At 41.3% G+C, this 23,650-nt stretch overlaps 1 protein-coding gene and 1 pseudogene across 6 annotated transcripts in view; both read left to right on the forward strand.

The window, feature by feature from the left end:
* The window catches only part of LOC146766105 (uncharacterized), a 143,401-nt gene that overhangs the window by 63,476 nt on the left and 56,275 nt on the right, over window positions 1–23,650 (forward strand). Inside the window, exon 4 of one of the 5 annotated variants that reach the window (XR_014958243.1) lies at window positions 10,793–17,942. The exons of the other annotated variants lie outside the window; for them this stretch is intronic. The gene's annotated coding sequence lies outside the window, so the exon portion shown is untranslated. Of the gene's footprint in view, window positions 1–10,792; window positions 17,943–23,650 lie in introns of those variants that run through there. 5 annotated transcript variants of the gene reach the window in all.
* On the forward strand, window positions 1,416–13,283 carry LOC146766106 (uncharacterized; annotated as a pseudogene). Its single transcript, XR_014958247.1, has one exon. The product of XR_014958247.1 is annotated as an uncharacterized LOC146766106 (transcript).

Here is a 23,650-nt window from a genome sequence, read left to right on the forward strand (position 1 = left end):
CCTGTTGTACAACCATTCTTCTGCCAAGCTCTCTTCATCTCCCCCGTTTTCTTTTTGTACAAGAAGGTGTGCATTCAGCATTTTCTGCAAAAGCTGCTGCATCAAGCCTTGCAAGCAAGTAAACACACAGGGCAAAACAAGCAAAAGTATCACAATTATGCTTAAAACTATTATGCCGTATTTGATAATGTCTCTTAACCATGGTCCGATCCCTAATCTCTTTAGCTATCCTAAACTTAATCCATCCTCTACCTTTAACTATTGAGTTAGCTTGGTTAATTTTCGTATTTGTTTGTGGATGGATGTAGAGTGATCAGATAAGTTTATACAGCACATTCTTTCAAATTTTTTACAACTATGACCTTGGGCTAGAAGAAGTAAATGAGTGGTAGCTGCTCTGTTTTGCAGAACTGCATGACAGATACTACTTATATTTGTGGCAAGCTCACTTAACATTTTAGATGGAATACTAATTTACCTTTTTGTCCAGTAGGCTAGGATTTTCAATTGTGTGAGAGCTTGCACTGAAGCAACTTGTGGGGTGAAAAATGAGGTTAGTATTACAGAAGTGTACCCTACTTCATATTTCTCATGTTCTTGATTGCTCTGTTTAACATGAAAGGAACAAACTTAATTCTAAATACAAACTACATTTATGATAAACCTAATGTTATGCTTTTGATTATCTAATTGATTGTCCCTCTTTTTCTTTTGCCATTGAAAAGCAATGGCAAAATGAACAGAAAAATCACAGGCATTACTAAGACTCATTAAAACTTAGTAAAAAAGTCTATAACATAATTAAAAACACACCTATGAAAAAACCCAAAGTCCACAATCTTCTGTGGGTGAAACACAAATCTTTGCACAATCCATTTTTGCTGTGCATCCTCTGATTTACTTGTGGAGAGATTAGTGTTCTCTTGAAAATGATAAGTTTAACATTCTTCACTGAAATCTATCCAGATTCTGCACCTGCTAAAACACAAACTCAACACCCCCACAGGGACTGGAGGGTCCTCTCTCAATTCTGTTTCCTAAAATTTGCATGAAGAAATGGAAATATCAACATCTTTGTTATAAACATGAAAAAACATCAAGAACAAAACAATGCATATAGTAAAGAAACTAACAACAAATAAAAATCAATCAGATAATACACAATTAATATTACATATAAAATCACAGTTACCAAGTGCTACACTATCAAATTGTCATCCCAGAGTCTGAAGCAGCTGATAAACCTTAAAACAACAGAGATTTGGATAAAACATGTCCGGATCATGTCTCTCCAAAACTCCCTTTGAGGCTCAGCTGCCCTATATGGTCAAATTGTTAAGCCAAAAGGACTTGAATACTTTTTGATGCAGAAAACACTTGGGTCAATCACACCATCCACGTAGAGCCAGAGCTTGGCCAGAGCTCAAACTCTAATTGGAGGATATGTTTTAACACATTATAAAACAAAAGTCCTAGAAATAACAGTTAGAAGTAAAAAACCTTATTATTAAAAATTTATCAAACTATCAAATAATTGAACCTGTCCGAAATCTCTTTCAAGACAAAAATTCTCTAAATACAACAAACCCTTTCTTCAGAAATCTGAAAATTTGAAATCTGAAATTTTGAATTAAAATTTGGACAATGAATTTTTAAAGGAAGATGAATTGCAGCTGTATAAAAGATTGGATAAAGAAAACACATGAGTAGTTAAAAAATCAAAAACACAGGATCCTGAAAAAACATCTTGTAATCAATCACCTAAAGAGACAATAAAACATATGAAAACTGACTGTAAATGCTATAACAACACCTTAATACCTTAATAATAATTCTTATCACAAAAATCAGACAACTCACATTTTATGATCAACCTATTAACAAGAAATGTTTCAAATAGTTTAAGACAATCCTTTTAAAGCACTCATATAACATTAGTAATAATCACTACTTATCATTACTTACAAAAACTTAACAATCACTATTTATCGTATTATCTATAAAACTTAAAAATCATTATTACTTATATTATTATCTATAAAAACCCAAAGACAGAGATTACAAACTCAATACTAAAATTCTATCAGATGACATTTTCTCAACTCTTTGTTTTCAGAGACATTTTTGGTAATTAAATCATTACTAACATTTCTATCTTTATACAGTGATTTTTATCTATATCATATTTGAAATAACATTGATTCACATAATGTTCATCCTTCTTGGTATCTTGGAAAACACTCGGTACTGCTGTACTTTTTCATTACGTCTTCTGACTCTTGTAAGAAATTGGAAAGACGCTGTTGAAATTTTTGCTGTAGTGTTGCGATCCCGCCATCGGTGGCGCTGCTGCTCTCGGCGTTGTCGCTGCCATGGCAACCAGGACTGTGCCGCCATCTCCGGCGCCATTGCTGGGCGCTGCGGGGACATGAGGGGCGGCGCCGCCTCGCTCCCGTCCTTGTTGCGCCACCTTGTGGATGGGAGAAGAGACACCCCCGCCACGGCCGCGCCCCGCCTGCTCCGGCTCCAGCGCGGCTGAGCCCCCAGGAACGCCCCTCTCCCCCCTTGCGCTGTTGATCGGCAACAAGGAGCCTTCCGTCTCTCGGCTGATGTCCGCTCCGCCCCGGGCTCGCCTCCGGCTCGGTGCTGGCCGTCCCGGCTCTGTCTGGCCCCGCGCCTGCTGCTCCGCGCTGCCGCTTCTGCGCTCCGCCCGGGCGGCTGGCCAGTGCTCACCGCCGCAGCCCGCTGCCTTAGTTCTGCCAACCTCCAACCTCCTCGGGTTGCTGTGCTCACTTTTCTTCGGCAAGGCAGCACTCCCGCTCCAGCTCCCGGCCCCGGCCACGTCCACACCCGCCGTTCGGGTTCCTCGTCAATGCCGAGGTCTTCACTGCTCCAGCGGACTCTTGCAAACAAACGATGCAAAAAGTCTTTTTCCTCCCATCGGGAATGGCCCGATTTGGAGTTTGGAGTCTTCTGATCTGTTCCACCTGATCCCCGTTCACACAAAGTGAATTTGGGATCCCAGTCCCATTGCCATAAAGCAATTTGGACCTCAATTTCTAGCACCTCAATGCTACTAGTGTCTATGGGAGGTACAGGCATTTCAGAAGCAGAGATGGGAATGGGAAAATTTGTGAGAACCGAAGGGTTTGGCTCACTGGAGAGAAGCGAGGGTTTACATTCCTTATTTTTCTCCCGAGCCATCCGTATCACTTCCACCGCCCTCTTTTCTGCCTGACACATTAACAATTCGTTATGAACCACTCTCCAAAGTTTACTCATTTTCTTGCCCGGTTTGTCATCATCTAACACTAATTCCACTAACTTATCCCCATATCTTCTCCATTCGGAAAGTTCATGAACACTATGGGGGTTAATGAAAAAGCCGTAAGACTCAGCATGATGCAATAGCGAGGGGAGATCCTTACCTAAGTCATTCCTCCTAATCTGCCTTTTTCTAAGAGAAGCACTAAACAAATCATATGCTGCTTGCCTTTCCATGATTACGTCGGTACTGTTGCTGGCTCCTTCAGGCTTCGGCAGCACGTATCGGCTGAGCTCGCCTCTGCGGTCACTCAGGGCGCGGAGAAGAGCGTTTCGCCTCTTCTCTTTATTTTCGCCGTCCTTCCAGCCGCAGGACCCGAACTCCAACGCAGCACCTCTTCTCGCCTTAGGCTCGGATGAAGTCCCTGTTTTTGGGCGCCAGTTGTTGGAGGGTGCTGCGGGAGACAAGACTCATGCTATCATGATCATCAAGTCTCAGTTTATTGTGACAGATTACACAGTTTATATATGTTCGTTAATTAGCTCATACATATTGCAAAAGCCGAGCTCATGATTGGTTGCTATGTGACTTATACTATTATCTTAAAACTATCTTTGTGTTTGATACTTGCTTGTCCAGCTGGCCTTGCCGTTAGAACAGCTTAGCACTTCTTTGTTCTTCTCTATCTATTTCTACATACCAAGCAGTTTCAATATCCTGCTTTCTGCACACTATCTGCTCTTCAGGGTTATGCGAACTTTGCAGCAGTCACGTAGCCCTCCCTACTTGAATTAATTTTACAGCATCATGTCCCCTGTTGTACAACCATTCTTCTGCCAAGCTCTCTTCACACGCAGAATGCCCTTAGAGCAGGGTCTGCTGTGGCTCCACACTCCTGCAGCTACGGGCTTGATGGTCCCATTACAAACCAAGAGCACCCTCCAGTGGAGTTGGGCTATACTTTCTAGGCTGTGGCTGCCCGGAAGCACTGGCACCTGCCAAAAGTCCAGGTCATAGCTAATTTTTTTTGGTCTAAATTGGTATTGTTGCACATATTCTTGTTTGTCTTGTTGTTTACTCTGTAGATAGAAAATAAGAGACAGGGCCATGAGAGAGGATATTTCCTCCAAATTAAGGCCATTCTTTTTGGTTTTTTTTTCCCCCCCCACTGTGGAGCACAGTCAGAGTTTCTGTATTTCCAGTTGGTCTTGTACATGTAGATTTTTATGTTTTGGTTTTGTATGTTGATAAAATAATAGTCTTGAGAGTGCTGTGCTATACCCATCCTCAACCTAATGGATGATTTGGGGCCTCTTAATCTGTTCCAGAGCAGAAGTACTAGAAAAGGGCCTTTGTATAAACATGAGGTCTCCTGTGTGATAGTGCTATTTGGATAATTGACTTAAACTAATTAAGTCTGGTCTCGAGATCTGCTAATCCAAAAGGTAAATAAATTTTGTAAGCTCCCAAGGAAAAATAAAAAAATGATGCATCATGATGCAGGAAAATCAGCAGGAAATATGCATTTGCAGCATTGAAAATGGAGTTTAGTCCAGTTAGTTTAGTCCTTAGTAATATGTAAAATTATGGCAAGAATTGTAAGTGGAACACACAGAATAATAAAATGTGAGTAGAAAAGAGTTAAAAACAATACTCTTCTTGTTTAGGTGAAATCTGGATGTGCTAAGAACTTGTCTGTGAGTTGGGAATTTTAACATGTCTTCTCTCTGAATCTGTAGTTTGGCTTTTGGAAGTTTTCTGTTACCTCTGGGCAAAGTCACATACTTATTCATACATGATCATGTTCTCCAATGTGAATACTATATCATGCTGTGCTAAGATACATACTCATTATATTGCTGGACTAGAAATGATGAGTTCGGTGGCTCTGAATGAGGTTAAGCTTCGATGAAAGGTGCTGTGAAACTGCCAGTTTTTGTTTCTGTGAGAAGCCAAATAAAGACTGTTTAAATCAAGCTCTCTGCAGTATACAGCCACTTAAATTAATGTTTCATGTTGTCCATGGGATGCTTTTAAAATATAGCAATGACTTTGTAACCACTGCACAGAAAATAAGTAATTGACAACATTTATGGAAATCAAAGTGTAATTTCTGCTTGCATTTTCATGATGGAACATTTCGTGCAAATAGTTTATTTCCCATATTTGTGCATATAAAAGATCTCTGTAGGACTGTGGAGTGAAAAATTCTAGTGTTAAGAATATGTTTGTGTGAACTTTGTTCCAAGAAATGGATGCTTGTGATTACTTAATGAATCATTGTGAATGATTATGGAAGCTATATGTGGATCTTGAGGGTTTATTTGCCCAGGCACTCTTTGCTTCTGTTCTCTATTTGTTGTTTGGTTGTAGCATACCTTAATGAAGCAAATTTACTAATAGTAGTCAAGGATTTAAAAAATATTTTTATGTTCAGACCATTTGGCCATGTTGCAGCACTTTAGTGCTAGTGTTAGTGTTACCTTAGTGAACTAATAAACTGCTCTAATAGGAAAGGAATGATCAGACATGAACAAAAATACATTTCACCATAACTTATTATATGGGTTTGGATGCTGCGTAGGTCCTACTTGTATGTGATCAAAATTTTATTTGATCAGGAAACAGTGTAACAACTGTGTCAGGCTGTCTATTGTACCATCAGTAGCTACTGATGCCATAACACTTGTGCCACACAATAGTGGCACAGGAGGGTGAGGTTAGCCTTAATACATGTCTTCTTGCTGCCAGAGGCATTCTGCTGACTCCAGGATCCTTTTGGTTCCTTATTGTGGCAGTATTTTGGCTCTCAGACTGTCAATGGACACAAAGTAGTGTGCAAAATTAGCAGGTTTTCTGATGTGTTAGTGTTCTTGCTCTAATTTCCTCTTAAAAGACATAAAGATAATGATTTTAAATTATTGATAAAGCCATTGAAATAATTCCTTCTTCATCTGAAGAGAAATCCAGTGTTGAAATGTGCATAACATTTTTCTGTTGTTGTTTGAAGATCCTCATTCAAAAGCTTGCTGTCCTTAACCATGTATGTTTGCTGATCAATGGACTGCAGAGGACTGTAAAACTATCTATGTCTTCATGAGAAAATCCAAAAGGATTTCTTGCATTTTGACTTTTGACGTATTCTTGGGAAATTTGGTACCAAGGTCACTGTTCCTGTGCAGCTTAAAAAGAGGGATGGCTTAGCATTTAGATTCCAGCTTGTCTCTAGTAACTAAGGAATTCTGTGCTTTAAAATTAGAAGGTACCAAGGAAATAATGGAAAAGAGAGGCTATGTGGGGTGGCAGGCAAACCTTTTGAAGAGAACAGTGCCTGGTGGGTTACATGAGAAACAGCGTCTCTCTTTTCATTGCCCTCATTCCACGAACCCTGAGCTAATGCAAGGGAGACGCGTCACAGTCAGGCTCCTTCTGTAATGAAACAGCAGAGAGTAACAGCTCTAACTCAATTGGATATGAACTACGAAGCCTCTGAGAGCTTTGGGAGGAAACATGTTTATCTGATACTTTTGGAACTCTAATCCCGCAGTAACTGTTTCTCCATGGCCTGTTGAGGGACAGAGGGAGCTCAGACAACAAGAGGCATTTTCAAAAATCCCGTTTGTGCATATCTCCCACTGCTGTGGGAAATTAAACTTAAGCAATCTTATCAAGGGTATTTAATATTGATCCACTTATCCTAAAACTGCAGGTGTTTCCATCCTCAGCTCTTTGGAAAGTACAGCCCTTTGGAGGTTGTACTTTCAAGTATGCACAATGCAGGTATCACCTGAGAGGTACGAATTTTGGGGATTGAAGTCAGAAAGAAGGTTTAAAGCTATGCAAGCTGACAGGGTCTATCAATCACAGGAACCTTTCTCTCTTGTTGCAATGTAGTGAAAGTTGAGGTTGTGACAAATGCTGTGAAAACCCTTTGATACATAGTCTGCCAAAACTCTTAACTTTTAACAGCCTGTCCTAACAGTGCTGTGCTTTCACCCACCAGTTTAAATAATAAGCAGCTTCTGTAAATTTTTGTGAGTATTTACGGAAAGCTGCAGGTACAAGATGACAGGGTGAGAGGGGGTGATGGTGGAAATAACTGCTTGTGATTCTGCAGGAATATATTTTATAGTCAGCAAGCTTTCAACCCTCAGTCTACCCTGCCCTAGGTATATAGGTTGACTACTTTTTTTTCTTTTGTTACTCGCGGTATTTGCAGAATTTCCTGCTCAGTAAATAATAAGCTTATACCAGGCTTTCTTATCCGAAAAGAGCTCTGCAAGAGCAAGTCCAGTAGAGTTTTGGAGAGGAGTATTGTCTTGAAGACAGGGTCATCTTTTGGGTTTTAATTCTGTTTATATTCAGACTTGGTAGGGTGAGAGCATGACAGCATTGTAGCCATGGCACAGCTGAAAGAGTTAATGGTCTTTCATCTCAGCTCTGTGATGCTTGAGTTATTACTTTAGAGAAGCCCATCCTCAAGTCTGTACCATTTATGCACTAGGTTTATTTCTGAAGGAGGCTCTGGCTTGTACTCTTGTTTCATAGATGTAGAAGCTGACGTACAAAGCAAAGAAAATGAACCTTTGGCCAGAAAGGATATCTTCAGCAAAGCTGGGTGTAAATTTCTAATGAAAAGTCCCAGATCTTGCAGCCAAGCTCAAAAGTATTTGTTACCCTTTGTTTGGCTTTTGCTGGGTTTGAGTGGACAAGAGAACAGCATGCTGCACTTTGGTGCATTTGTTGCAATGAATATTATGTACTATAGTAATTGTTTCATTACATTCAAGGACTGAGCTTTCAATAAAACACAGCACTCAGAAAACTGCCTACTTCTACTCTTACCTATTTTGCCTGAAGCAATAGATTAAGTGTGCATGGGTGATTTTTATCTACACAGGTTTTATTATTTTTCCCATTAATTGCTTTTCTTTCCTTTCTGTCTTCAATAATGAAATTAGAATGAAAAATAATAGAATTCAAAAGCACTTCCACACTCAGATACAGGAATCATCTGAATATGTTGTAAGTTTATACCTCACACATAAACAAAAGAGCTGTATCATGCCATGTCTTTGAATGCATTTTCAGGATCGGCAACAGGGAGCTCAGATCTGCCATCTTGGAGCAGAGCTGGAAAAACATAATTTTACCCACCTTCTTTTACAGGCAATTAATAAAATGCTGGATCTATGTAAGTTTATAATTTACTCTGTGGTGTTGTCTTAAGGATTTTTAGAAACAATTGAGCCATGTAGAGTTTGGCCTGTAAGTTTTGGCAGTTTAGTTTCTTGCTAAAAGACTAGAGCAGCCTAGGAAGTGGGAGTTGCTGTAAGAGGCATGCTCCAGTATCGGGTGTTATGAACAGAGTTGCTCATTCTCTCCTGGTGCTAGAGCTGCCTGTCTGAACAGCTCTTGCTTAAATTATATCCTTCAGAGTATTTCAGATAGGCCGTTACTCATCTGGTTGCTAAAAAAAAATTGCAGAAATCCCCTGCTGAAATTCAGTATATCTCCCTCAGCTGTTTTTGATATTTGCAGCCATAGTTTTTGGGCATCTCAGTCTTTAGCAAGTTCATTTGTGTGTGGGTATTGTGACAAAAAGAAATGCTGCTACTTCTGCATTACAGGTGAAAAATAAAAATCATCACACAGGGTTTGTGTTCCTGAGGAGGGCAGCTTTGGTCCTCCCAAGTTATGAGGCCTTTGTTCTGTCCCCTGGGAAATTCTTTGTTCCTTTGACCATAATTCTGCTGTCCAGGCCCCGAAGCAGCTGGTTTCTATCTTAGGTTAACTCTGTGTCACAATGACCAGCTGTGTAAAGTCATCTGTATTTTTTACAGGGCATTAAATCCTAGAGCTGGTGATACTGCAGCTGTGTATTTTTCTTCAGTTCTTTCTAACTGTACAATCTCTAAAATTTTTGTTTCTTGGCCATAAGTGCTGCCCTACTGGGTTAGCTCAGATGCCCTTTAGACTCAGTAGCCTGTTTTAGATGATGTGGATATCAGATGTCATAGAAAGACTGTTAGAGCATGGCACTCATATCCAGGTACTTCTATCAATAAACTCCTAATCTATAGAGATCAGTAATCTAGAACTTTATTGAATTTTACAGGTAAGAATTTAATAGGACTTCATGCACTGCTTTTTTTTTATAAGAGGATTTTTTGGTCACTTTTTGACCCAGTGTGTATTTATTACCTGCAACAGCTGTAGGAAGGATTTTCCCAGCTTAACTATTTATTACCCAGTGAAATACCTTCCCTGTGCTCAATCTCCTGTCTCAATAGGTTTCTTTGATGGCTTATTCCAGCTTTAAATATTTGGGCAATTTTTGTAGTCTAAGGCTTTCTTGTCTTCACTGAACGTAAGAGACTTAACACTGTGGCCTAGGGTTGCGATAAAAAGGTACATAAAAAAGGGACAAGCCACTCTTGGCTGGCAGTTGGACTGATCTGTATGTGAAACAATTGTTGCAGGCTTTTATAGCAGTTTGAAAGCAGAGCAGTGATCGATACTTCTGTATGAGAGGGTTTCTGAAGCAAATGTGATTTTTGTGAAAGGATTGCTAGGCTGAGTGTGTTTTCCCCATCTCATTCACACTCAGAAAGATTTGGTGCCATCTCCTTTTGCCCTGACTCATGTAAAGGTGTGTGGTTTCACATGTCTTCAACTGGAAGAGCTGCCAGAGAAACAGACTGTTAGATAACATGACATTTCCTAGCAGAGAAGCTCCAGGTACTAGGAGTATGACTGACCTTTTTATTTGAAATTCTCCTTGCTTACCCCATGAGCACATACATACACTGCTGCAGCTAGTCCCTCTTGCATGTCCTCAGCCTGGCAGTTGGGAATTCCTAGATATTCGCAAGGCAGAAGGCAGAAGGCAGTGCTCTCTGATGTCTGTATGCTGTAAGCCATCCTAATAGAAAGAAGAGGCTATCTGAGGGGTTCGGACAGACCTTTCAGCACAAGCTTAGATACCCTGGAAGAGGCTATGTGCTGTGTAGGGCACAAGCTGAGTTTAGACTGGGATTTTAGGCTGTTGATTGCAACAGAGCAACTATATTTCTTATTCAGCCTTCTAGGGAATACATATTTTGTTCAGATCACTTTGCAGTTTCAATAGGGAACAGAATAAGGCATGAAGAAAGTGTAATAGAAGACTGAACGTCACTTTTAAATCATTTGTATGTAGCATAAATTATAAGTTAATAGAAACAAGAGCAAAGACCTGAATGTAGTTCAGTACAGACATACTTGTCCTAAGGTGATGTTGTTTTGTCTTGTTATCAGCCGGCTCACCTCCCCCCATGGTCTGTTGTCTAGAAGAGGCTAGTGCTGGCTGGCTTGCTTTGCTTTGCTTGCTTGCTCTGCTTACTTGCTTTGCTTGCTTGCTCTCTTGCTCCTGCTTCTGCTTTTGCCTTTGCTTTTGCTTGTTAGTTTAGCTAAGAAGTCCAATTTTTTCCCTGGACTGTTTTTTTTCCCTTTCCCTTTCCTGAATATCATTCCAACCTGCTCCAGACTGGGACCTGGGAAACACCGAGGAACCCAGAGCCTGCGCTCTGTGATCTGCAGCAGCCATCCCCAGTGCCCAGAGCAATCCCCAGCGCCCAGACCCCGGCGATCATTCCCAGGAGAGACTTTCTGGATTTGTCATCTCTTCAGAGTGGTGAAAGAGTTTTTTTGTCATTTGTCATCTGGTGTTGTTCATTTTCTGTTGCTGGGGAGTGTTTTGTTTGTTAAATAAACAGGTTTTTTCCCACTTCTCTCAGAGAAAATTCTTCCTGAACCAGATGGGGGGACGGGCCGTGGGGGTTTGTTTTCTGGGGGCTTCTTCCAGTGGTTTTTCTCCCAATTTTGCCCTAAACTAGGACAATACTTTAAGCTATGCAAATCAATGCACTTTGCATTGAGGTGCCAGAACCATGGGAACCCTGGAAATCCATGTTGCCCTCACACACTGCACAGCACCTTCAGGGCAGCATCTGCGATGGGCCAAGTGTGGCTTGCCAGGGAAAGCACTGATTTGCCACTGGGGTGAGAAGGACATGGTGTCCAGAGGCTCCCCTGGGGTTGGTGGCTGTGCTGGCTGCAGTGCTCACAGGCCAGGCATTTTGTGGTTTCCTACAGCAGAGGGTAGTGTTACCTATGTATGGAAATAGAGACTGCTTCAAAATGATGGCTCTATTCAGCCTGCTTACTTCAAGCTGACATACAGTTGTTAAACATTTATGGCAGATGTATATATGCATCTTTACTGCTTTACTGAAAAGATTTTTTTCTGTGAAGGAGATAGACAACCCATTAGTTCTTTAACTCTGTACCACAGTGCCAGTATTTAGTTTGTAAAGCTTCCTAGGCTGCTATTTTCCGAGGGCATTTCTGTATAGTAGCATTTTGTCTTATTGCTTTATTTTTGGGTAGAATTTTATTTTTTTTCAAATGTCACACCTTTTACAGAAATACATTTCCTCTGATGACTGCCTCACATGTGCATGAGAACAAATTTGCAGTATAATATAATTAAAGACAACTGTATAATTATTGTTCCCAGCTGCTCAGTACCCCTGGTAGATGATTCTGGGATCTCCATCCTGGCATGAAGCTGTGGGCAGGAGCCCCCCACTCCACATGTGCCCCTGGTCCTGCGGTGGGGCAGGTGCCCTGGTGGGCGTGCCACACACAGAGAGGCCTGGCTGCGGTGCCCCAGATGATGCATTGTTTGATTTGGCAGAGAGCCTCTGTTGCTAGTTGTTTTTTGAGGAAACAGTGATGGCTCTCAGCCACCTAAAGGCTGAAGTCCTTGAGCCAAAGTGTGTACCATGTCCCTTGGGCCTTTAGCATCAGCTATATCCTTATTTGGCTTACCTAGCCAGAGGTCAGGCACCCACAAAAGCTGCTCACTCATCCTCCTCTGCAGCTGGACAGAGGGGAGTATATAGAATTAAAAGTTCATGAGTTAATAACTGGGAGAGATTGCTTACTTAATTCCATCAAGGGCAAAACAGTCTCAATTTAGAAATCTAAAGTAAATTTATTACTAACAAAATCAGAGCAGGATAGTGAGAAGCAAAACAAACCACTAAAACCCACTGTCCTTCCACCCCTCTCTCCTTCCCAGCTGTACCTCCTACCCCAGCTATAGAAGGAGGAAGGAAATGGGGGTTATGGTAAGCCCATCAACCTGTAACTTCTCCCACTCCTCAGGGACAGAAGTTCTTCCCCTGCTGCACTGTGGGGTGCCTCCCATGGGAGACAATTCTTTCTGAACTTCTCTGATGTGGCTTCATCATGAGTAACAGTTCCCTCTGACTTGCTGTGACTTGAGCCCCTCCCATGGGTAGCAGTCCTCCCAAAACTACTGTGATGTGGGCCACTCTTCCACAGGGTGCAGGCCACTAAGGACAGGCTGCTCCAGCCTGGGAGTAGAGGCCCTCTCTTTATGGGTCTCCCACTGGATCACAGTGTCCTCCAGGCATCTACCCACTTTGGCATAGGTACCTTCCCATGGGCTGTGGGTTGATCTCTGCTTCTGTGGATCTCTATGGGCATTAGGGGCATAGCTGCTTCACCATGGTCTTCACCATGGCCTGCAGAGAAGTCTCAGCTTCAGCGCCTGGAGCACCTCCTCCCCCTCCTTCTCCACTGGCCTTGGTGTCCCCATGTTGTTCTCCTCTGTTCTCCCCATGTTGTCTCTATGTTGCACTCTTCTGTGACTGTAAATTTACAACTGTGTCACAAACTTGGTTTATGGGTATTCTCAGTTCAGTCAAAGAGAAAGGAGAGTTTCTAACCAGGCTAGAGCCTGGGAAAGAGTTGCAAAGGAATGTAAATAATTCTCTATCTCTCTTGTTGTTCACATTGTTTATAGATATGTTCTGCCACCGTATGTCATTCACTGTACACCAGTGGTATGCGATGTTTTTACTTTAAGACCAATGAAATTAGTCTGCACAATGCTCTCTATAAAAGAGCAATGTATTTGAAATAAAGTTAGTGTTCCCATCCTCTAGCCTTCTGAACTGGAGTTCTTTTGTTCCCCTCCTGCCTTAACAGTGATATTGTTTTTTCTTCTTAAATACATTATCGCAGAGGCACTACCACAATGTCTAATTGGCCCAGCCTTGGCCAGTGGCATGTCCATCTTTGGAGGTGCCAGAGATTGACTCTCCCAGACATGGTGGAAGCTTAATAGTAACTTCTCACACAAGACACATCTGTGGCCCTCCTGCTACCAAAAAGCAAAGCCATGGAAAACCAATACACAGGGAAACATGGCATTGTCAAGGCAGGAAGAAATAATAAAACTGAAAGCCAGCTGTTTTAAAGTAATTTAAAAGGAAAGTCAAACCAACTTTATAGGCAGCTTTGAGAAATGTAGTTCCACATGTTGAAATTCCCTAGATTTTTAAGGGTCTATTTATATTTGAAAGATGGATCTGTTGTGTCCTGTTCTGTGATTTTGAGCAGATGTTGTGACTTGGCCTGTGCTGAAGAACATGACTGGATTTTTTTCCTGCTTTTGGTGTCTGAATATCACATAGTGGCAGTTAACTTGGGAACAGCTGGACTCAAACATCTTGAAGGTATTTTCCAACTGAAACTATTCTATGATGTTGTGAAAGATGACAGACTGAGTTCTTGATCTGACTATAGCAAACCATTATTTGGCAATTATTTAGCTTGATTTGTAATTTATTTTGAAATTCTAAGTCATCCCTAGATGTGATTTTTCCTTATCTGACAGAGTGCTTAGAAGAAATATTGTCTAAGGGCTAAGAGAAAAAAGTTTGCACAAACACACTAAAGATTTCCATGGGATGTTTAAATGCCACAAGGCAGGTATCAGATCAGAAAGGGCAAAATATGAACTAAGAGTATCCCCCAGTCTCATCTACAGGTTGCTTCAAAGTTGTGTAAACACCTCTTTACACACATTTACATGGCCCAGTTTAGAGATGGCACTGTTTTTTGTATTCAGAAATCAAGTACCTAATAAGATGTTTTTAGGTTAAAAAAAAAAAATTCTGTTGACAACTTCATGATCCTTCACCAAGGTTTCACCCAGCAAGCACTTGTAGTACTGAAGATCCTGTAGACATCTGGGGATTTCTCTTCATACAAGTTGCAAGAGTGATATTTTCAAATTGTATGTCAAAAGGTAGAACTGAGGAAATTATGACATATGGTTTCATTTGTTTGCATTTAAATGGTTTCATTATTTATGGTTATGGCTTCATTATTTAGCATTTAAGATTTAAAAGATATTTTAACTCTTTCTTTCCTTTTCATGTTGTTAGTTTTGAAATTGCAACATCCCTTTTAAAACAACTTTTTTTGCATGCAGTCTTGCATATTTTCTTCATATATTTTTATCTTGATTATGCCCCTCTTTTGCTCCATGTCTTATTTTAGATTTTGATTTTTTAATTTAAAAATTGACTATGTCTGAAACTAGCTTGATGCCAAATTTGGTGAGAATCGTGTTCTGAACATATTCTTTAAATATCAACTTTAATTATACAATTGCATATTTTTCTCTCTGATTATGTAACTATTTTATTTTAAACCTGAATTTAAACACTGTTGCTCAAAGAGGAAGAGAAATTAAAATGAGTAAAAACAAAACCAAAATGCAGATGAACTTGTAAACTTTGTTGAAGTAGTTTTATGTTTTGCAAGAGAGGTGCTTGGAGTCTATGTACATGGTGTCAGTCTGCCCATGACACTGAGTGAAGGTGCAGATGGGTTTATATGACATGTTGTCATGTTGTTGTAAGCTCCTGGGGCTGCAAGTAATATGTCCTGGTGAGCTGCTGTACATCTCTGCCCTGCTGTCTTGTCCCATTCTACCTCACTATAATGACGCCTTTATGCTAAAATACAGTTTCTGGTTCTGTGGCCAGTTCTGCATAGTTTGGTTTTGATTTCTGAAGAGTACTTGGAAATACTCATGACCATGCAAATAATACCTGTCTGTACCTCTCATGTAATTTTTCAAAGCTAAATGTTTATTTTCCTAGAGCAAATACTACCCTAGTAGTAGTATTGAAATTTTAGCATGGGGAGCAGCTGAGCCGGCTCTGCATAATCCTTGGGTTCTCAGGCAAGGAGCTATTCTGTTACAACTGGAGATAGTGGTAGCTCCGGGCCTCTTGGTAAGCATAGGCATCCAGGGGAGCATTGTAACCACAATCTCTCTGTGTGTTTCTAGAGCAAAAATTAGTATGAACAACAAAATCTGTGTAAGATTGCTGGTGGATAATCTTCAAAGTTCCCTTCTGCTAGAGCAGCAGAGAGAAGACTGTCCTACTTGTGCAAGAAAGCAGAAAATGCCTAACTGGATTTAGATTTCTGTTGATTTGTGCCTGTACTTTGCTCCTTGGATTATTTGCTTATCACTTTCTGCATTTGTTTAATTTTTCACTCAGTTCTGAAAAGTTTAGGCATGGTGCAAAAGAGGAATTTGTTGACTGAAAAGTGAGAAAACAGAATTCTCATCTGCAGTTTTGAGCAAATCTGGTAATTATTGCCAGGAGAGATCGAAAAGTTCCTTTGAGAGGCTAAACAAACCAGCTGCCCAGAGAAAGTCCTAGAAAAACATGCTTCTTCCCCAGGATGTCTCTGTCTGCTGTCCTAGATGACTTTCATATTTTAATTGCACCTGCCTGTGTTCTCTCATGTAGCTGCCAAGCAGGATATTGTTTTCAAATTAATTTCTCACTTTGCACTTCATGAATATATAATTTCTTCCATTTGGCTCTAGCAGTTATCCTCTGTGGTTCTGCTGACCATAGTTGTGCTCCTGTCATGATGAAGGATAAAGAAATTAACTCAAGGTTGGGGAGGAGGAATCATGCATTGCACAGTGAGAAGGCACAGTTGTGCTATGATCTATACATAATTTCCACAGCTTTCTGCAGTCTTACATTCCTTGAAATTCAGGTTCACTCTTTCTTTGTATGAGGTTCTGCTTGGGGTTCTGTTTGGCAAGGATACTGATGAAATTCAGAATCTGTGTCAATATTTGGGTTCATTGAAATTCATTAACTTTTCAACTGAACTTCGGAGTAATTTCCACCAATTTTTACTGACTTTTATGTTAGATTAGCAAGTTCTTTTTTGTCATGGAGAATTCATTAATTTCAGTGAAATTTTGTTTTGATGTTTTGTATTCATTCACACCCATGATAGGAAACAGAAAGTACAAAGTTGATAACAGTTAAAACCACTACAAGTTTCTTTCTGCATAAGTGTGTATGGTGATGTCCTTTGGCAGGCTGTGTCCTGGCAGCAAGGAGAAACAGCAAGGAGAAACGTCTGCTCTTGCTGCAGTAACTCAGCTGTTTTTGAAAGGGTCACATCAATGTCCTCTTTGTGTAAATTTGATTATTCATATCCAGGTTTCTGGTTTATGTTTATTTGAACCTAAATATATAACCTGAGTTTTCCAAAATTCAAGTGTACAAGTGTAATCTTCAAATTACAAACAAGACAGTGAAGTGACTGCTCCCATGAGCCTGGAGAACTGGACAGAGTGTGAGCTGTAGTGTCTGCTTGCTAAGTTTGAAATATGCTGAGGAAATCATGACCTGAGAGGTTTAGAACTGCTTGAAGGGTTCTGAAGCCACATTCTATGGGCTTAGAAGCCCACTGTGATCCCCCTGCTCACCTTAGCTGGGAGGAGCTGGCTAATTCAGAGGGATTGGAACAATGGAACTAGCCCAAAAAATAAAAACTTTAATATAATGAAAATAAAAAACGTGGTGCAGGTACAGAGGCTAGATTCCAAAGACCCCTGGTTGGGGCAGATGCAGCCAGGTATGGGGACACAAGGTTCAATGAGAAAGGTGAACTCAGAACATGACCTTATAAGAAAATGCTCTTGGCTAACGGTGAATGAAAACTGAAACTTGATCAAATATAGGATATTGTTAGCATACTGGCTCCCAAGAACCCACAGTTCCCACTGTGACCCAATTAGTACATTGTCTGCTACTGTCTGTGGCCAAACCCCTCTGTAAAAGCATCTGCAGTAAAGATCTCGTCAGGACGAGGCTCCACAATTCCCTGTCCTTAGAAAAATATTTTGTAATGATTTCTGAAAAACTCTTAACAGAAAACTTACACAACAACATAAATACAACAACTAAAAAAATTAGTAAACCTGTTTTGAGCAAAGATAAAGCCCAACCTGATACATTCCATTTCTTAAAAGTCCTTTTAGCCAGTCTTCATCACTTTCCACTTGTAGCTTTCTGACTTCCTCTTTTAGAATTTGGATGCTCTTGTGTATGGATTTACTGTGATCTGAGAGGTTCATGCAGCACATGCCCTCGAAATCTTCACAACCATGTCCTTGTCCTAGTAGCAGGAAGACAATTGTAGCTCTATTTTGTAGGGTAGCTTGTCTGATACTGTCCACATCTGTCAGCAGCTCACTCAGTGCTTGAGATGTGGCATTGGTTTGCTTATTTAGCCAGCATCTTAGATTGCCTAATATTTTCAAATCTTTTGCTGTAGCAACCCTAGGTGCCAATACTGAGGCTGCCATTGTTTTTCCTTTACTCCAAAAGTTAATTTTGTCTTTGCAATCTGATTTGAATTGATGGATAAATCTCTTATGTCTGGCCTTTTTTTTTTTTTTTTTTTTTTTTTTTTTTTTTTTTTTTTCCACAAATTGGGGTAATCTCAGGTGTTAGGTATGTTAGGTTGCATGTGGGGCGGAGGGGGGGGGTGGGGATGGGGTGAGGGGCAAGGAGACAAAGACAAAACTCATTCCCAGAAGTTTGTGTAGCAACAGAGAACTTTATTTTTCCCCGCCCTCCCTTATAAAGGGCATTTTGAAAGACACAGTCTGGATATTCTCATTTGTCTGAACTCCATGCCCCCTTGGGATCTGGCTAGTGAAGTGCTTGTGGCATTATAAACTATATTATTGGGAGTAGCCCCGTCAGTCAATTCCAGGGCTTGGTATGTGATATCTGGTAACATCTAACCCTTCTTTGTTTAATAAAATTTGTAATTAGTTTTCTGTTACCTATCTGTAGGGGCCCTTTACAAATGACAGCACTGCCAAATTTGCATGGAAGCTGCACCATTTCTGGTCCATAACTGCTGGGGGATGACTCAGGCCACAGGCACAATGCTTTTATGTTATAACGTTAAAGAAAGAAAAACTATTCAACCTTTAACCCATTTAACCCTTATAGAAAAGCACAGCTATTAAAGACAATCTGTAACCCATTTATCCCTTGAAGAACCCAACACCCAGAAAACAATCTGTAAAGAGTAAAACAGTTTGTAAACAGAAAATCAGTTTGTAAACATTAGAAATTATTTGTAAATGAGTCAAGTCCTTATATTGATTGTCCATGAGGTAGGTCATCCACTGTTCTGTGGAAGAGACTTCAGAATGCTGTCCAGTGTCCTTTACCTTGTATTTCATAGGAATATTGTACTGTTATATGACTTATTTTAAAACATAAGAACATGACAGCACCCAAAACTCAAAAAGGGACGTGTACCTTAATTCCAACTGTCTAACCTTTTTTCCCCTTTTTCTTTGTATAATAGGTAGAAATAGAAATAAAGCATGCATTTTCTTATAGTATTAATAAGGTAGGGGGTTGCTTAAAGGTTTCCTTTTCATTATGAGCAAGCCTGGAGGGCTTCTTCCAGACAAAGCCTCTATGCCTGTCTCGAAAGGAAAAGGGTTAAGTTGGTTTTTCTCCCCCCACAGAATATTTACTAGCCAGGTTCATTGGTTGATCAGTCCAATGACTTGGCTGGGAGAGATTCCCTGTATAAAAACAAGTTTTATTAATATCTACTGCAAAACAAAATGAAAAAAAATTTAATATGAATCACAGTGTAGGCAATACTCCCTTATTGCCTTGTTAGAAGCTAGAAATTTTGTTAGTAGTTTAGTAATTGACTTTCAATTTTTTTTTAAATTACAACAAGTAACAAAATGTCAATTGAAGAACTTTGCAACTGAAATTTGCCTATGATAAATTAATTTTGCTATGTATATCTTAGTGGATATTCCCTGGATCTTATTTATCCTTCTTGAAACAGTGCAACAATAACAAATGCATAATAATACACACACTAATGCTTCCCTGATACACAGCATTAATTATCTGAGGCAGAAATATAACACCTTACCGATCATGGGCTTGTTAATTTTGGTTCTAACAAATGCAAACATCCATAATGAATATTGTACCATGAGTTATAATGCATATTTTACAAAGAGCTGTACATTATCATAACTTTTGTATGGCAACCTTTCAGTGTCTTTATTAGAGTTTTTGTAACATGAAAGCCTTGATTTATCAGGAGGTATTGTGGTTGTAATGCTTTGTAAGGAAGGAAAGTTAATGTCTGTTTGCAAGCAGTTGCTGGCTTCTCTCTTGTCTGGGTGACAGTGTGTCTTGACCTCAGCTGCTGTCAGACTTGCAACCCGTGTGTTCGACTCCATCTCTTTGGGCAGACTCGACCGTCTCTGCCCCTGTGGTGCCACAACCCCGCCTGTCTCCCTGCACTGCCTTTTCCTGAGCAGCACCTTCACAAATGCTTCTCCCATGCTTCACATGCAGCCTTCTTTTGAGGCAGGCTCGGTGGTGGGGCCGCTCCCTCCGGAGGTGTGGCTGTATCCCACGGAGGCCGGATCAGGGGCGGGATCTCTCCCCATGACCACAGCTGCATGGGGGGTGCTGCCAGGCCAACTGAAGGGTTTGGGGCACATCCCATCGATCACATGGGACGGACAGAGCGATGGCCGTGTGGTTTCTTCTGGTCCCGGAGGGGTGGGAACGGCTGAATAGCATAGCAGCCCTGGGGGGACAGAAGCACCCGCCACATGGTCTGTTCCCCCAAGCAGGGCGGCATGGTGTGCCTGCCTGGGTAAGCGATATGATAGCCCGAACTGGCTGCATAGTAATTACTGCAGTCTGGGAAGGGCACAGAGCATCTCGGAGAAGCCAGGGCTGTGGTGGCCTCCATCTTGTTATGAACAAAACAGCCTGGCTGGGACACTTGGCTCGAACCAAGTACTGACATCGAAATGTTAATTACCTAATTACTCCTGGGAATCACCTACCCCCACCCAAACTAGGACTGGGATGCAAAATAATCCAGTGGAATCATGGGAGGGGGTTTTGGGGATGAAAAACACCCCAAAATGAAAAAGATGGGCACAGTGGAGGGGGCTGGATGGATGTGCTGGTTGGGGAAAAGGGAACCCCGTCCCTGGTCTGTGTTTGACCTGTCACCATAACCTGCAGAAGACCAGACTGGACTGGGCTGTGGTAAGCAGGCACAAGGAAAACAGATACTCTTCCTGGTGTTACCAGGAGGGCAGGAGAGGGATAGCTGCTGCTGGACCTCGGCAGCAGGCTCTGCACATCCCCCTACCCTGCGGCTACCAGTGTTCAAGGAGGAAAGGAGAGAGGATGGTCTGCTGAGACTTCAGATACAGACTGCACACCTCTTCACCTCCTGCTACCAGCGTGCCACGGAGACTCCAGGGACAGACTCTATACGCCTTCTCACCCTTTGGCTACCGGAAAAGCTACAACACCACCCCGCCGAGCTGACTTTTTAATAAAGAGCTGAACACTATTAAAGGCATAGACCCTGTTCATTTAAATCTCTCCACATGGTTGGATTTTGCAATGCATCCCACCGGCTCCCTGGATAATGCCGGCATCTGCCGGGGTTTCCTCTCTCCCCAGGGAAAGAATCCCTCGTTTTAGAAAGAAGAAAATCAATACTTTTATCACGGTGTTTTCTGGTCCTGATAGCTAAGCTCCTATGATTTCAGTTGTAATTTTAGCCCACAGAACAGGTTTTTAAACCCTCGCAGTACTTTGCTGTCTGCCAAGAGGGGTTTTTACCACTGTCTAGCCAGTGAATCCCGGTTTTTCACCGAAAGTCTGGTTTTTACACCGTTCTAGTTTTTATGCTGTTCACAGCTCTCAGACTGTCTCCGGTTCCAAGCACCAATCCAGGCTCTGATGTCCTGTAGTCCAGGTTTTACTCCAATTCACAGCTCTCAGGCTGTTTATTAATTCTGATCTAGACCAAAAACCAGCTGTTATGCTGTCTGTCTCCTATGCTCTGTGCCAGGCTCTGGCTGAGTCCTGATCACTTTGGAGGTCACTACGTGTTAGGTTGCATGTGGCAGGGGTGAGGGGCAAAGAGACAAAGACACAGTGCACCCCCAAATGTTTGTGTGGCAACAGAGAGATTTATTTTCCACGGCCCGCCTCCCTCTCCCCCCCACTCAATAAAGGGTATTTTGAAAGACCCGTTCTGGATATTCTCATTCGTCTGAGCTTCACGCCCCTTTGGGATCTGGCCAGTGAAATGCTTGCAGCTTCATAAGAGATCTGATTGGGAGAAGCCCCTGTCAGTCAATCCCGGGACTTGGTTATATGGCATATCCAGTTAACACTAGTACAATAAGCCTCCCTAAGCTACATGGCCTGCCCTTAATGCAAGATGGAATGGCAGGCCATGCTCTGTCTCCACAAATGAGAAATGTCCCAGGTGGTAACTGTATCGGTGAATCACTGGACCAGGAAATGATGGGTGTAGTTACACCAGGTACTTTCATTTTTATAGACTGGATGATGTTTGGAAGCATCCCACAATGTATTTGGTTGTTTCTTATAGCGTTGGCATTAATGATAGTATATAATAAATCAGGAGTAATTTTGCTATAATGAAATCTAACACAAAAATCCATTTTTACAGAGCCTAGAATTTCAAATTCTTGTGGTTCTAGTGGTGCGTGCAGTAAGTTCCTGGCCCAGTAATCCCAGCTATCAATGGGATTGTGAATCCATTCCTTGTGGGGGGGCAAAACATGGATGGCATCCTTGTTTACGGGCCACACATTGATTGGTAACACAATTAAGCAGGCGGAAAAGTGATTATCAGGGGTGGCTACTGACAGACACAGGGTTTCCTGCTTGGTGATGTTAGCTAATGTAACCCAGACATTTTTCTTTGCTGTGGGACTTCCCAGGCCTTAGTGAGGAGCACAGCATCGATCAGGATGGGTATAGTGAGCAGGACTCCCCTAGGAGCCATTTCCAGTGGAACAACCTGTGGATTAAACTCAAAAATTAATAATGTTTAAGGGGTTAAGAAAACAGTGACATTAAATAGCAATAGATAGGAAGTGAGAGATGGCTATTTGCAAGCCTCAGGGTGTCATTTCTGCAGGTTCTTCTCTGGATTCCTCCTCTAGAGCTTCTTGGTGATTTTGCAGAGGCTTCAGATATGGCATGATGTTCTTTGCTGGAACCCACTGAGGTCCTTTACCTAGAGAGATACAAGCATACCCTTTTCCCCAGAAGGAATCAGAGAAAAAGGGTCCTATAATTTGGCCTGTCAAGATCACATTGGAGGTCTCTCCTTTAATTGTGCCTGCGTTGTGTTAGAGAAAGGCCTGATAATTGGGAGATTTGGTTCCATTAAGGAACTATTCAAAAAATTGAATACATATGTGGCCTTAGCAAGCCTTTCAACTGTGGATAACATTCCTATTTCTCTTTTTTGTTGTTCTAGCAGGTATTTAAAAGACCCATGTGCTCTCTCAACAATTGATTGGCTCATGAGAAAGTGTGGAATGCCTGTGATATGTTTGATCCCCCACAGATTAAAAAATTGCTGTGTTCTCTGGGAGACATAGGCAGGTCCATTATCTGTTTTTATTTCTTGTGGGATGCCTAGAGTTGAAAATGCTTGTAGAAAATGTTTAATAACATTTTTTGCCACTTTACCTATGTTAGCAGAGGCAAAGATTGCTCCTGAGAAAGTGTCTATTGAAACATGTATGTATTTAAAGCAACCAAAAGACGCATAATGGGTCACATTGCTTTGCCAAATTTGTAAACTGTGAAGCCCTCTAGGATTTACTCCTCCTCCAATAGATGGCTGAGAATATTTCTGGCATTCAGGGCATGTAGTGGCTGAATGGCTCTAGCTTGATCTCTAGTGATATTAACATGAGTATTAGGTCTGGTGCATTTTGGTGGAAGAATGCATGATTGAGCCATGCTTGCTTAAAGATGTTTGGAAGTGTAGTGTGTATGTTCATAGCTAAGGTATTGGCTTGTCTATTGCTTTTGGATAGAAATCCTGGTAAGGAAGTGTCAGAACAGAAATGCCAAAATATGGATTCTGTCTCTGAGAAAGAACAAAAATGAAGTTTTAAGCAAAGAGTATAACTGATCATTAGAAACTGTCTTTAGGAATGAATTTTCAGCTCTCTCGACAATGCCTGCAACATAAGAAGAATCAGTTTAAAGGTTAAAAGGACATGTGAACTTGGAAAAAGTTTTAAAAACTGCAGCTAAATCA

The sequence above is a fragment of the Lonchura striata genome, chromosome 13 (genome assembly GCF_050655825.1).
Source record: "Lonchura striata isolate lonStrDom1 chromosome 13, ASM5065582v1, whole genome shotgun sequence".
Classification (NCBI taxonomy): domain Eukaryota; kingdom Metazoa; phylum Chordata; class Aves; order Passeriformes; family Estrildidae; genus Lonchura; species Lonchura striata.